We start from the raw sequence: 13,558 nt of genomic DNA, 5'->3' as shown, positions 1-13,558 counted from the left end.
AATAAGGATGTTACGCACCTTCTTATGTTTCCATGATCACAAAATTAGTTGAAAATGGTCCTTAGCCTACAAGGTACTCTCAAATATAGGAAGCTAGGTCCTCGGGTATATACACACCATCCTTGCTCTGTCATGAACAGATTTTTTGATTCCTGTTGCTTGCTTCTGAATGTGTGGGTATTTATGATGTGTGATGGTAACAAGTAACTTGTTCTGCTATGGAGTAATACTTTAATAGCTTATTTTGATATATTTATGTATTCACTTCTGCATGTTTGAAAGAATCAATGTGCTATGTTGTGGTTTGCAAAGGTGAGAGGCTACTACAGACAGCTTTATATGAGGCATTCCATGGATTATTGTCAGGAAGCTTCAGAGCTCTGTATGACTGAAGATCATAATGCACAGATTTTGCCAACAATGTGAATTGCCTTGGGAGAAGATGTATCCACAGAGGAGTCTATCAGATCATCTTCCCAAACAACACCTTGACAGCAGGATTTAAGGTTATCATACAGAGAAGTAAGTAACTCCTAACTCTTAACTCCAGAAACCATGAAATAAAGAACATAAGGGCAAGTTAATCTGCTAAATTGGTTGTAACTTAGCATAGTACAACATTAATACATTATGTTTCTGTGATTTGCATTTTGTTTCCTTCTTTGAATACATGTATTTTGACTTGTTATTTAATGAGATTTTCAAAATATCATATATATATATATATAAGAATATATGGATGCAGTTTTACTTAGCAAGCATTTCAGTGTAGATTAGTTGATATATGGAAATATATTAGTTCATATCCACACACTACAGTATAGGCAGAAAGAATCACACCTACTTCACAGGTAAGGAAGGCAATGATTAAGGATTAAAAATAGACTTCTACAGATAAGTCATACAGATTAAACAAATTTGGTGACAAGATCCAAATATTCCATTCAGGTCACATCCCTATGCTCTCATCAAGGGTGGATTTAATTAACATGTTATACTTCCTTAAAATTATGACACTCTTGTATCCCTATGATTTCAGAAAACAGTAGCAACCAAATTAATGACCAAACTGCTCTGCAATCTTCTTCATTTCACAAAATGCACAGAGATATGTGATGGTCCAGTTAGCATGGTAACTGATTAGGAATACTGTCAGCAAAGAGTAGCACAAGACTGAGGCTTTGCCTCTGTGGACATCCTTGATCCACTTGGACATAAGCTTTGTAAGGGTGAAGAGAATGGGTCAATTTGCATTCTTCTATATGTTGACCTCCACTTGAACCAGGACCATTTGTTGAAAACACTATTTTTTCCCCACTGGATGGTTTTAACTCCTTTATCAAAGATAAAGTGACCATAGGTGTGTGGGTTCATTTCTGGGTCTTCACATCTATTCCACTGATCTGCCTGTCTCTGTACCAATAACATACAGTTTTTATCACTATTTCTCTGTAATACTGTTTGAGGTCAATGATGGTGATTCCCCCACAAGTTCTTTTAATGTCAAGGATATATTTCACTATCAGGGTTTTTGTTATTACAAATGAATTTTCAAATGGCTCTTTCTAACTCTATGAAGAATTGAGTTGGAATTTTGATGGGGATTGCATTGAATCTGTAGATTGCTTTTGGCAAAATGGCCACTTTTACTACATTAATCCTGCCAATCCATGATCATGGGAGTTCTTTCCATCTTCAGAGATCTTCAATTTCCTTCTTCGAAGACTTGAAGTTCCTGTCATACAGGACATTCAATTGCTAGGTTAGAGTCACGCCTAAGTATTTTATGTTATTTGTAACTATTGTGAAGGGTGTCATTTCCCTAATTTCTTTCTCAGCTTGATTATCCTTTTAATAGTGAAAGGCTACTGATTTGTTTGAGTTAATTTTATACCCAGCCACATTGTTGAAGTTGTTTATCAGGCTTAGTAGTTCTCTGGTGGAACTTTTAAGGGTCTCTTATTTTGATTTCTTCCTTTCCAATTTATATCCCTTTGACCTCCTTTGTTGTTTGGTTGCTCAGGCTAGAATTTTGAGTACTATATTGAATAAGCAGGGAGAGTGCGCAGCCTTGTCTAATCCCTGATTTTAGTGGGATTGCTTCAAGTTTCTCTCCATTTAGTTTGATATGAGCTACTGATTTGCTGTATATTGCTTTTACTATATTTAGGGATAGCCCTTGAATTCCTAATCTTTCCAGGACTTTTATTATGAAGGGGTGCTGAATTTCATCAAATGTTTTCTCAGCATCTACTGCAATGGTCATGTGGTTTGTTTTTTTTTTTTTAATTTGTTTTCATTTTGATGTGTTCCAAGATTTGGTTTGTGAGAATTTTACTGAGTATCTTTGCATCAATATTCATAAGGGAAATTGGTCTGAAGTTCTCTTTCTTTCTTGGGTCTTTGTGTAGTTAAAGTATAAGCATAATTGTGGCTTCATAGAAGGAATTGGGTAGTGCTACTTCTGTTTGTATTTAGTGGAATAATTTGGACTGTATTGGTATGAAGTCTTCTATGAAGGTCTGATAGAATTCTGCACTAAACCTTGCCCTGGGCTCTTTTGTTGGGAGACTTTCAATAACTGCTTCTATTTCTTTAGGAGTTATGGGGTTGTTTAGATGGTTTACTGTTCCTGATTTAATGATGGTACGTGGTATTTGCTAGAAAATTGTCAATTTCCTCCAGATTTTCCAGTTTTGTTGAATATAGGCTTTTATAGTAGGTTCTTATGATTTTTTGAATTTCATCAGATTCTGTTGTTATATCTCCCTTTTCATTTCTGATTTTTTTAATTTGAATACTAATTATGCCATATGGTTAGTTTGGCTAAAGGTTTATCTATCATGCAAAAGTTAAGCTCCTGGTTCTCTTGATTCTTTGTATAGTCCTTTTTGTAGAAACTTGGTTGATTTCAGCCCTGAGTTTGATTATTATCTGCCTTCTACTCCTCTTGGGTATATTTGCTTCTTTTTGTTCTAGGGATTTTTGTTGTGCTGTAAGCTGCTAATGTATGCTCTCTCCAGTTTCTTTTTGGAGGTACTGAGAACTATGAGTTTTCCTCTTAGCACTGCTTTGTGTTCCAAAAGTTTGGGTATGTTGTGCCTTCATGTTTCCTTAAATTGTAAAAGTTCTTTAATTTTTTTTATTTCTTCCTTGATGTAGTTTTCATTGAGTAGAGTGTTGTTCAACTTCCATGTATATGTAGGCTTTCTTTCATTTTTGTTGTTACTGAAGACCAGCCTTTGTACGTGGTGATCTGATAGGATGCATGGGATTATTTCAATCTTCTTGTATGTGAGACCTGTTTTGTGACTGATTATATGGTCAATTTTTTAGAAGTACCATGCGGTGCTGAGAAGAAGGTATATTCTTTTCTTTTAGGATGAAAAGATATATATATATATATATATATATATATATATATATATATATATGTTAAATACATTTGATTCATAATTTCTGTTAGTTTCTCTATGTCTCTGTTTAGGTTCTGTTTACGTGATCTGTCCTTGATGAGAGTGGGGTGTTGAAATAACCTACTATTATTGTGTGAGGTACAATGTGTGGTTTGAGCTTTAGTAAGGTTTCTTTTATAAATGTAGGTGCACTTGCATTTGAAAATATATTTTCAGATTTGAGAGTTCATCTGGGTGGATTTTTCCTTTGATGAATATGAAGTGTCCTTCCTTGTCTTTGTTGATAACTTTTTGTTATAAGCCTAATTTATTTGATATTAGAATACCTACTCTAGCTTTTTTCCTTGGACCATTTTCTTGGAAAGTTGTTTTCCAGTCTTTAACTCTGATGTAGTGTCTGTCTTAGTCACTGAAGTATGTTTCCTGTATGCAGCAAAATGCTGGGTCCTCTTTACATATCCAGTCTGTTAGTCTATGTCTTTTTATTGGGGAATTGAGTCCATTGATGTTAAGAGATATTAAGGAATAGTGATTGTTTTTTCCTGTTATTTTGGTTGTTAGAGGTAGAATTATGTTTGTGTGTCTTTCTTCTTTTGGTTTTGTTGCACGATTACTTTCTTGCTTTTTCTAGGGTATAGTTTCCCTCCTCCTGTTGGAGTTTTCCACCTATTATCCTTTGTAGGGCTGGTCTTGTAGGAAGATATTGTGTAAATTTGGTTTTGTCATGGAATATCTTGGCTTTTCCATTGATGTTATTTGAGAGTTTTGCTGGATATAGTAGCCTGGGCTGGCATTTGTGTTCTCTTAGAGTCTGTATGACTTCTACCCAGGATATTATGGCTTTCATAACCTCTAGTGAGAAGTCTAGTGTAATTCTGATAAGTCTGCCTTTATATGTTACTTGACATTTTTCCCATACTGCTTTTAATATTCTTTTTTTGTTTTGTACGTTTGGTGTTTTGACTATTATGTGAAGGAAGGAATTTTTCTGGTCCAATTTATTTGATGTTCTGAAGGCTCCTTGTATGATTGTTGGTATCTTTTTCTTAGGTTAGGGAAGTTTTCTTCTATAATTTGTTGAGGATAAATGCTGACCCTTTAAGTCTGGAGTCTTCACTCTCTTCTATATCTATTTTCCTTAGGTTCTATCTTTTCATTTTGTCCTGGATTTCGTGGATGTTTTGGGTTAGGAACTTTTTGCATTTTACATTATCTTTGATGGTTGTGTCGATGTATTCTATGGTGTCTTCTGCCACTGAGATTCTCTTTTCTATCTCTTGTATTCTGTTGGTGATGCTTGCATCTGTGACTCATGATCTTTTTCCTAGGTTTTCTATCTCCAGGGTTGTCTTCCTTTGTGATTTATTGTTTCTATATTCATTTTTAAATCCTGGATGGTTTTGTTCAATCCCTTCACCTGTTTGGTCATGTTTTGCTGTAATTCTTTAAGGTATTTTTGTTTCTTCTTTAAGCACTTCTATTTGTTTACCTGTGTGTCCTGTAATTCTTTAAGGGAGTTATTTATGTCCTTCTTAAAGTCTTCTATCATCATCAGGAGATGTGATTTTAAGTCCCAATCTTGCTTTTCCAATGTGTTTTGAATATCCAGCATTTGCTTTGGTGGGAGAACTGGGTTCTGATGATCCCAACTAGTCTTGGTTTCTTTTACTAATCCTACATCTGATAGAGGGATAATATCCACTATATACAAAGAACTCAAAAAGTTAGATTCCAAAGAGCCAAATAACCCAACTAAATATACGGTATAGAGGTAAACAAAAAATTCTCAGCTGAGGAATATAGAATGGCTGAGAACTGCCTAAAGAAACATCTGTATTCATCAGTGAAATGCAATTCAAAACAACCCTGAGATTACACCTCACACCAGTCAGAATGGCTAAGATAAAAAACTCAGGTGACAACAGATGCTGGCGAGGATGTGGAGAAAGAGGAACACTCCTCCATTGTTGGTGGTATTGCCAACTGGTACAACCACTCTGGAAATCAGTCTGCAGGTTCCTTAGATAACTGGACATTCCACTGCCTGATGACCCAGCTATACTGATCCTGAGCATATAACCAAAAGATGCTCCATCATATAACAAGGACACATGCTCCACTATTTTCATAGCAGCCTTATTCATAATAGTCAGAAGTTGGAAAGTACCCCGATGCCCTTCAATAGGGAAATTGATGTAGAAAATGTGGTACATCTACATAATGGAGTACTAATCAGCTATCAAAAACAATGAGTTCATGAAATTTATAGCAAATGGATGGAACTAGAAAATATCGTCCTGAATGAATTAACCCAGTCACAGAAAAACACACATGGTATGCATTCACTGATAAGTGTATATTAGCCCAAAACTTGAATTACCCAAATACAATCCACAGACCACATGAAGCTCAAGAAGGACAATCAAAGTGTAGATGATTCAGTCCTTCTTAAAAGGGGAAACAAAAATATTCATAAGGGGGATATGGAAACAAAGTTTGGAGCAGAGACCGAAGGAATGGCCATTCAGAGCCTGCCCCACCTATTTGTTCAGTTTGTGTGTATTGATGAAGCTAAGAAGTGCATGTTGACAGGAGCCTGATATAGCTGTCTCCTGAGAAGCACAGCCAGAGCATGTCAAATACAGAGGTAAAGCCTAGCAACAAACCATTGAACTGAGAATTGGGTCCCTGTTGGATGAATATCAGAAAGGATTGAAGAAGATGAAGGAACTTTCAACCCCATAAGAACAACAATACTAACCAATCAGAGCTCCCAGGGACTAAATCATTACCCAAAGACTAGACATGGACAGACCTATGGCTCCAGCTGCATTTGTAGCAGAGGATGGCCTTGTTGGGCACCATTGGAAGGAGAAGCCCTTGGTATTGCCAATTCTGGACCCGCAGTATAAGGGAATATCAGGGGTGGCAGGAAGGGGTAGTGTTTAGGTAGAGGGAACATTCTTATAGAAGAAGGGGAAGTGAATGTCATAGGGTACTTATGGTCGGGAAACAGGGAAAGGCAATAATATTTTAAATGTAAATAAAAATATCCACTAAAGAAAGAGTAATCAGTATCTTATCACTTGTCGGCACTTACTTACTGAGCCATGAGTTGAACACTTAGGGAGAGTTCTCTCCCTAAGCAGTCTTTCTGCCCAGAACTCTTCTCCCTTCACAATGAAAAACCACAAAAGAGTTATAAGACTCAGAATTTCAATTATATAATAATATATTTTATTTGGTTCAATTATTTTAGAGATATAAGCATGGAAACAAATGTAGCTTTAATGTGATATTTTTCCCTCTCCCTGAGCTAAGCAAGCCAGCACAATGACAAAGAAGGATCTCTGTATGCTTCACCATTGGCCACTTTCAGTATCTGTTGTTTGTACATGGCTTTTTCTATCCCCCCAGCAAGAGAGCCACTATGCTCCTAATAGAGACTGCAATCCAGTGTGTTGTGTCTGCACAAGGCCATTATAAAGGCTGTGTACCCGATGTGTGGGCTTGATATTGTCCATGAAAGGAGTAGCCTGCACAGGAGGTGACAGCAAATTCTCTCACCATGTTTTTGCTGAAATTATGTGGCCGAATGGAAGATAAAAGAAAACAACATATTTCAAATAGCAGGAGTTACCAAGGCCTAGAATGTCCTGGGCTTTGTTACTCCTGTCTTTGACCTCTGCCAATAACAAAGTACCAGCACCATTGTTGCATTAATGTTAATTTTGGTATAAATGAAAGCAGGAAATTAATACAGCAAAGTTTTTCTTTACCCGATAGTGACACAAAGATTCCAAGATTTATTTGATCAAGCCTTATGATGATACCTGGGCAGTCATTGATCTATTTTAATCCTCTAAGCTAATCTTGTTCAACTTTCCTCCCCCCAGGTTGAATCCACATAATACTTATATTTAGGGCCTTCCATGCTCTAACTGAACTCTAATGATTTCTCCCCTCCTTCTTCACAGTCGAATCTATCCTAATTTTCTCTCTCTCTCCCATGACTGACAGAAGCTTGCTGTAGTCTCTATTCTGCCTAGCCATTGTTTGATCAGCTTTTACTGACAAGGCAGAGAATAAATGATAAAACATTGTTTACACAAAACTGAAACAGGACATTCATGATATAAACATTACAATGACATGTTTAGATTGAAATCAGACCTGAGAATTCAGCATTTGAATAACACAAGGATAAACTTACACTAAAATATTATGCTTATATTGTTGCCCCAAAATAAAATTTTTGTGATGTATTTTTATTTTTATTGCTTATATGTATGTTTCTTTTCTCATGCAAATTCAGTTGTCCCTGGAAGCTAAAAGGGGCTGTTGCATCTCCTAGAATTGGAGCTACAGTTTGCTGTGAGCTGCTGTTTCAGGTTGTAGGTGTTTTGAACTCAAATCCTTTGCAAGAACATTCAGGCCTTTAACTACTGAACCATATTTCTGGCTTTGGAATATGATCAGACATCGGGGTCCTGTGACTAAGACTGGGGTCTTGTCATGGCCCAGTCACTCATAATACTTTCAGTTTTGAGCATCAAACAGTTCTGTTTCTTGCAAATCAGAACATCCTGGAGAAAGGCTATGTAAATGGTTGAACTGAGTTATCAGAACTCGAAGCCCCAATGAGATAAAATCTATATAGATGAAGAGGAAAAACAAGAGAAGAAATAATGGCTGCACTTAAGATCATAAAATGCTAATGGGATAAATAATGAGTACTTTTTCATGGTGAGGCATGTGAAGGAAGTATGTTAATCCTATGCATCATCCCCAGTTTCATCTGTCAATTTCCTACCTGCAGTTTGAAATGTAAACCCTCAGATTGCTGTTCCACACTCTATGCCTGTCTTCACTCAACAATCATGGAGTCTAACCCTCTGGCATCATGGAACCAAATAGACTCTGTCTTCTTGGTTGTGAAGTTTTACCACAAATAAAATAAAGAAAACAAGCTATGACATGTCTGATCATGAAGACTTTGGAGGAATGTAGGAAACTCAGGGACTTTGAACTAGAAATGATGCTGAACACTGTAAACAGAACTTACTTGGCCACTTTAAAGAAAATATCTTTTTTCTCCTCCACAAATATCACACACTGGTACAGTGTATTGATGCAGGAGGAGCCAACTGATTTGGACTTGGTAACATACATGCACGTGAGAGGGAAAGTAAACCCAACCAATTTCAAGGGCTTTCTACCTTAATGAAGCTTCTGGGAAGCTAAAGCAGTGGGGCATGCAGTGGTACTCCTTGTACAGTGAAGAATACTTGGTTCTCCTGGTATCTCCTATCACGAACAAAAAAGCACAACAATTACGGAGCCTATTTGGATTTTGAAGGCAGCACATTCCTTTGGTGTCCTAACCTAGCCCATAAACAAAGTGACTTCAAACAATGATAGCTGTTAATGGGACCTAGAAGAAGTGAAGGCACTTCAGACGACCGTGCAGCTGCTCTGCCACGTGGGTCACTTGATCCAGCTGACCCAATGATCATAGTACTTTATCATACCAATTGAAGAATCAAATCACACCTTTTAAAATGTAATAAGATCACATTGGATAAGAAAAATTAGATAACTCTGAAGGAGAGTTGTCTTTAAATAGGAGACAGCAAAAGAAACCCAAAACTTAATACCAGTGACAGGATGAAAAACTCCAAGGGATACAGTTTGAGTGGAAAAATTGCCCCACAGCCCATTTGGTCCCCAGCAGGTAGTGCTGCCTTGAAAACAGATGGCATATTGGTAACCTGGATCCTAGCTAGAAAACTTATGTCACTAAAGGGTGCACCATGGGGCTTGCAGCCCCATGATCTGCTTGATCTGCTCTTTGTTTCCTGGTCTACTGAGAAGTTATCAGACAGTTACCATATGTTCCTACTGGCACAGAAACATCTGTTGCCATGCCATAGCCACCATGATGGACTATATGAGTCCAAATGATGAACAAAATAAGCATCTCTTCTCTTAGGATGCTTCAGCAAGTTACTGTAACACACTGAAAAGAACTATCATAGCACATACGGTTTTATTTGTAAAATACTTTATCATAACATTTTTTCATCTTTATTTTATTAAGGAAAGTGAAGGTTATGATCACATCTAAGCCACCTACACAGCCTCTCTCTTACTTAAGCAAAACAAGAAAACAAATCAAATCAAAACAAAACAAACAAAAAATAACTTGCATTGCAGCACTTTGGAATGCATGGTTCAGAGTTTGCAAAATGTTATATGCTGCTACTGCAAAGAAACTTAACTTCGGACTGTCAATTAAAAAGCCTGCATCCACATATGTGAGCCTTCTTTTTCCCTGGGTGCATCTCTTACACGGAATCCTGTGCTTGATCGCTATGTTACAAATGCCTTGCAACACATGGACCCTTCTTTGGGAAGCTCATAGCCGTGTTCTTGTCCTTGCCCTTAACATCTTGTAATCTGTTTTTACCAGTCCCCAGCTCAGCACTCCCATTGCTAGTTCTGTGATTCTTTTCTGTGTTAAAACAAGGAGTTTGGGTTTGCCTGCATTGATGTCCCTGGAAGACTAGGGGACGGTCTCAGGGTGCAGGACATGTGGCACTGTGCCTAGGTTTCTGTTGCTGATGACAGAAGCACTGTGCAATTCACTGAATAAAACAGAATGTGCTGCACGAATGGCTCCTTACTAGACAGATAACTACCATCTTATTGGAAAAGTCATGTATACATACTTTTTACATTTTAAATTTTAATATTTTCTTCTTTATTAACATTTTCATTTTTAAAATTAAAATAAATAAAACTATATTATTTATACATTGTATACCTTTTTTCTCCTCCAAGCTCTCCTATCTCTCTCAAATTTATGCTCATTTTCTTTTAATTACATATAAATACATAGTGTGTGTGTGTGTGTTTGTGTGTGTGTGTGATGAATATACATATATATTAATACAATAATCTTAGGCCATATAATGGTACTTAATTGGATGTTAAAATCCACAGCTCAGTTTTTTTCAGTTCTCTGTTAAACATGATTTGTGTAAACTAATGGAAGCAGTCCAAAAGAGTAATGCCTTTAACTAGGTTCAATAAATATTTTATTTTAGTAGCCAAGACAAACTAAAATTCAAACTTAATCATGCAGCCATATCCAATAGTTGAAATAATAGCAATAATAGAAATAATAGTATCCTAGACTGTGTTGTTCTTTTCAAGGAGTCTCAATATTTGCAGTTTAAATATCAGTCTTTTCATTTCTTTACTCCTGAGGGGAAAAAAACCTCTTTAAAAAAGTTCACCATGGCAGTAGAGCTACAGCTCAGCAGTTAAGAGGGCTGGATCTCTAGAAGAGATCATAAGTTCAAATACACATATTTGTGATTTGGGAGGGATTACTGAGTACATGGAAACTAGTTGGCCTAGGCATCTATATTTCTTTCTTCTGTCTTTTTCTTTCTTTTTTCTCTTTTATTTGCTTTTTTGTCCTATTCTGATTGTGTATGTGTGTGTGTTTAATCTTATTTTATTATTATCCCTTAGGTGCCTATTTATTGTAACCAGTGACAAAAAGTGGTGAATTCAGGTGTGAAGGGAGATGAGGGGGAACTGGGAGGAGTAAAGGGAATGGAAATATTCAGAATATATTTTATGAAAAAAAATCTAGTTTCAATAAAAGAAAAAAATTTACCCAGCTGAGATTTTTAATGAGAAGTTAAATGGTTAGCCAGAAAATGGAAAGAACCCAGATGCCCTTCAACAGAGGAATGGATACAGAAAATGTGGTACATCTACACAATGGAATATTACTCCGCTATCAAAAACAACGAGTTTATGAAATTCGTAGGCAAATGGTTGGAACTGGAAAATATCATCCTGAGTGAGCTAACCCAATCACAGAAAGACATACATGGTATGCACTCATTGATAAGTGGCTATTAGCCCAAATGCTTGAATTACCCTAGATCCCTAGAACAAACGAAACTCAAGACGGATGATCAAAATGTGAATGCTTCACTCCTTCTTTAAATGAGGAAAAAGAATACCCTTGGCAGGGAAGGGAGAGGCAAAGATTAAAACAGAGACTGAAGGAACACCCATTCAGAGCCTGCCCCACATGTGGCCCATACATATACAGCCACCCTATTAGACAAGATGGATGAAGCAAAGAAGTGCAGACGACAGGAGCCGGATGTAGATCGCTCCTGAGAGACACAGCCAGAATACAGCAAATATAGAGGCGAATGCCAGCAGCAAACCACTGAACTGAGAATAGGTCCCCTATTGAAGGAATCAGAGAAAGAACCTGGAAGAGCTTGAAGGGGCTCGAGACCCCAAAAGTACAACAATGCCAAGCAACCAGAGCTTCCAGGGACTAAGCCACTACCTAAAGACTATACATGGACTGACCCTGGACTCTGACCCCATAGGTAGCAATGAATATCCTAGTAAGAGCACCAGTGGAAGGGGAAGCCCTGGGTCCTGCTAAGACTGAACCCCCAGTGAACTAGTCTATGGGGGGAGGGCGGCAATGGGGGGAGGGTTGGGAGGGGAACACCAATAAGGAAGGGGAGGGGGGAGGGGGATGTTTGCCCGGAAACCGGGAAAGGGAATAACACTCGAAATGTATATAAGAAATACTCAAGTTAATAAAAAAAAAATAGCAAAAAAAAAAAAAAAGAAGTTTAATGGTAAGTTAAAGAATATTAGATAAAGAAGCAAACATGCTTTTGTGGTAGGATTTGATGATTTTTTTTTAATTTCTTCAGATTCTGTTGTTACGTTTCCCTTTTCATTTCTGATTTTTTTTAATTTTGATAAACTATGTGTGACCTCTAGTTAGTCTGGCTAAGGGTTTATCTATCTTGTTGATTTTCTCAAAGAACTAGCTCCTGGTTTTGTTGATTTTATGTATAGTCCTTTTTGTTTCTACTTGGTTGATTTAAGTCCTGAGTTTGATTATTTCCTGACTTGTACTCCTCTTGGGTTTATTTATTTCTTTTTGTTCTCGAGCTTTCAGGTGTGCTGCTGACATATGCTCTCTCCTGTTTCTTTTTGCAGGCACTCAGAGCTATGAGTTTTCCACTTAGCACCACTTTCATTTTATCCCATATGTATGGGTATTTTGTATCTTCATTTTCATTAAATTCCAAGAAGTCTTTAATTTCTTTATTTCTTCCTTGACCAAGAGGTCATTGAGTAGAGCATTGTTAAACTTCCATGTATATGTGGCCTATATTCAACAAAACTGAAAAATCTGGTGGAAATGAACAATTTTGTAGACAGATACCAGGTACCAAAGGAACAAATAAACCATTGAAACATCCCGTAACTCCTAAAAAAATAGAAGCAGTCATTAAAAGTCTCCCAACCAAAAAGAGCCCAGGACCAGATGGGTTTCATGCAGAATTCTATCAGACTTTCATAGAAGACCTCATACAAATATGATCCAAGCTTTTCCACACAATAGAAACAAGGCAGAGCACTACCAAATTCCTTCTATGAAGGCACATTACTCTTATATCGAAACCATACAAAGACCCAATGAAGAAAAAGAACTACAGACTAATTTCTCTTATGAATATTGACACAAAAATACTAAATAAAATTCTTGCAAACCAAATCCAAGAACACATCGAAATGATCATCCATTGTGATCAAGTAAGCTTCATCCCAGGGATGCAGGGATGATTTAATATATGGAAATCCATCAATGTAATCCACTATATAAACAAACTCAAAGATAAGAACCATGTGATCAATTCATTAGATGCCAAGAAAGCATTTGACAAAATTCAACACACATTAATGATAAAAGTCCTGGAAAGATCAGAAAATCAAGGCCCATATATAAACCTAGTAAAAGCAATATACAGCGAACCAGTAGTTAACATCAAACTAAATGGAGATACTTGAAGCAATCCCACTAAAATCAGGGACTAGATAAGGCTGCCTACTCTCTCCCTACTTATTCAATATACAATGTACAAAGCTTAAGTCCAAGTGGATCAAGGACCTCCATATCAAACTAGATACACTCAAACTAATAGAAGAAAAAATGGGGAAGAATTTCAAACACATGGGCACTGGAGAAAATTTCCTGAACAGAACATAAATGACTTATGCTTTAAGATCAAGAATTG

The sequence above is a fragment of the Rattus norvegicus genome, chromosome 8 (genome assembly GCF_036323735.1).
Source record: "Rattus norvegicus strain BN/NHsdMcwi chromosome 8, GRCr8, whole genome shotgun sequence".
Taxonomy (NCBI): Eukaryota; Metazoa; Chordata; class Mammalia; order Rodentia; family Muridae; genus Rattus; species Rattus norvegicus.
Note: the sequence above shows the minus strand (reverse complement) of the source record.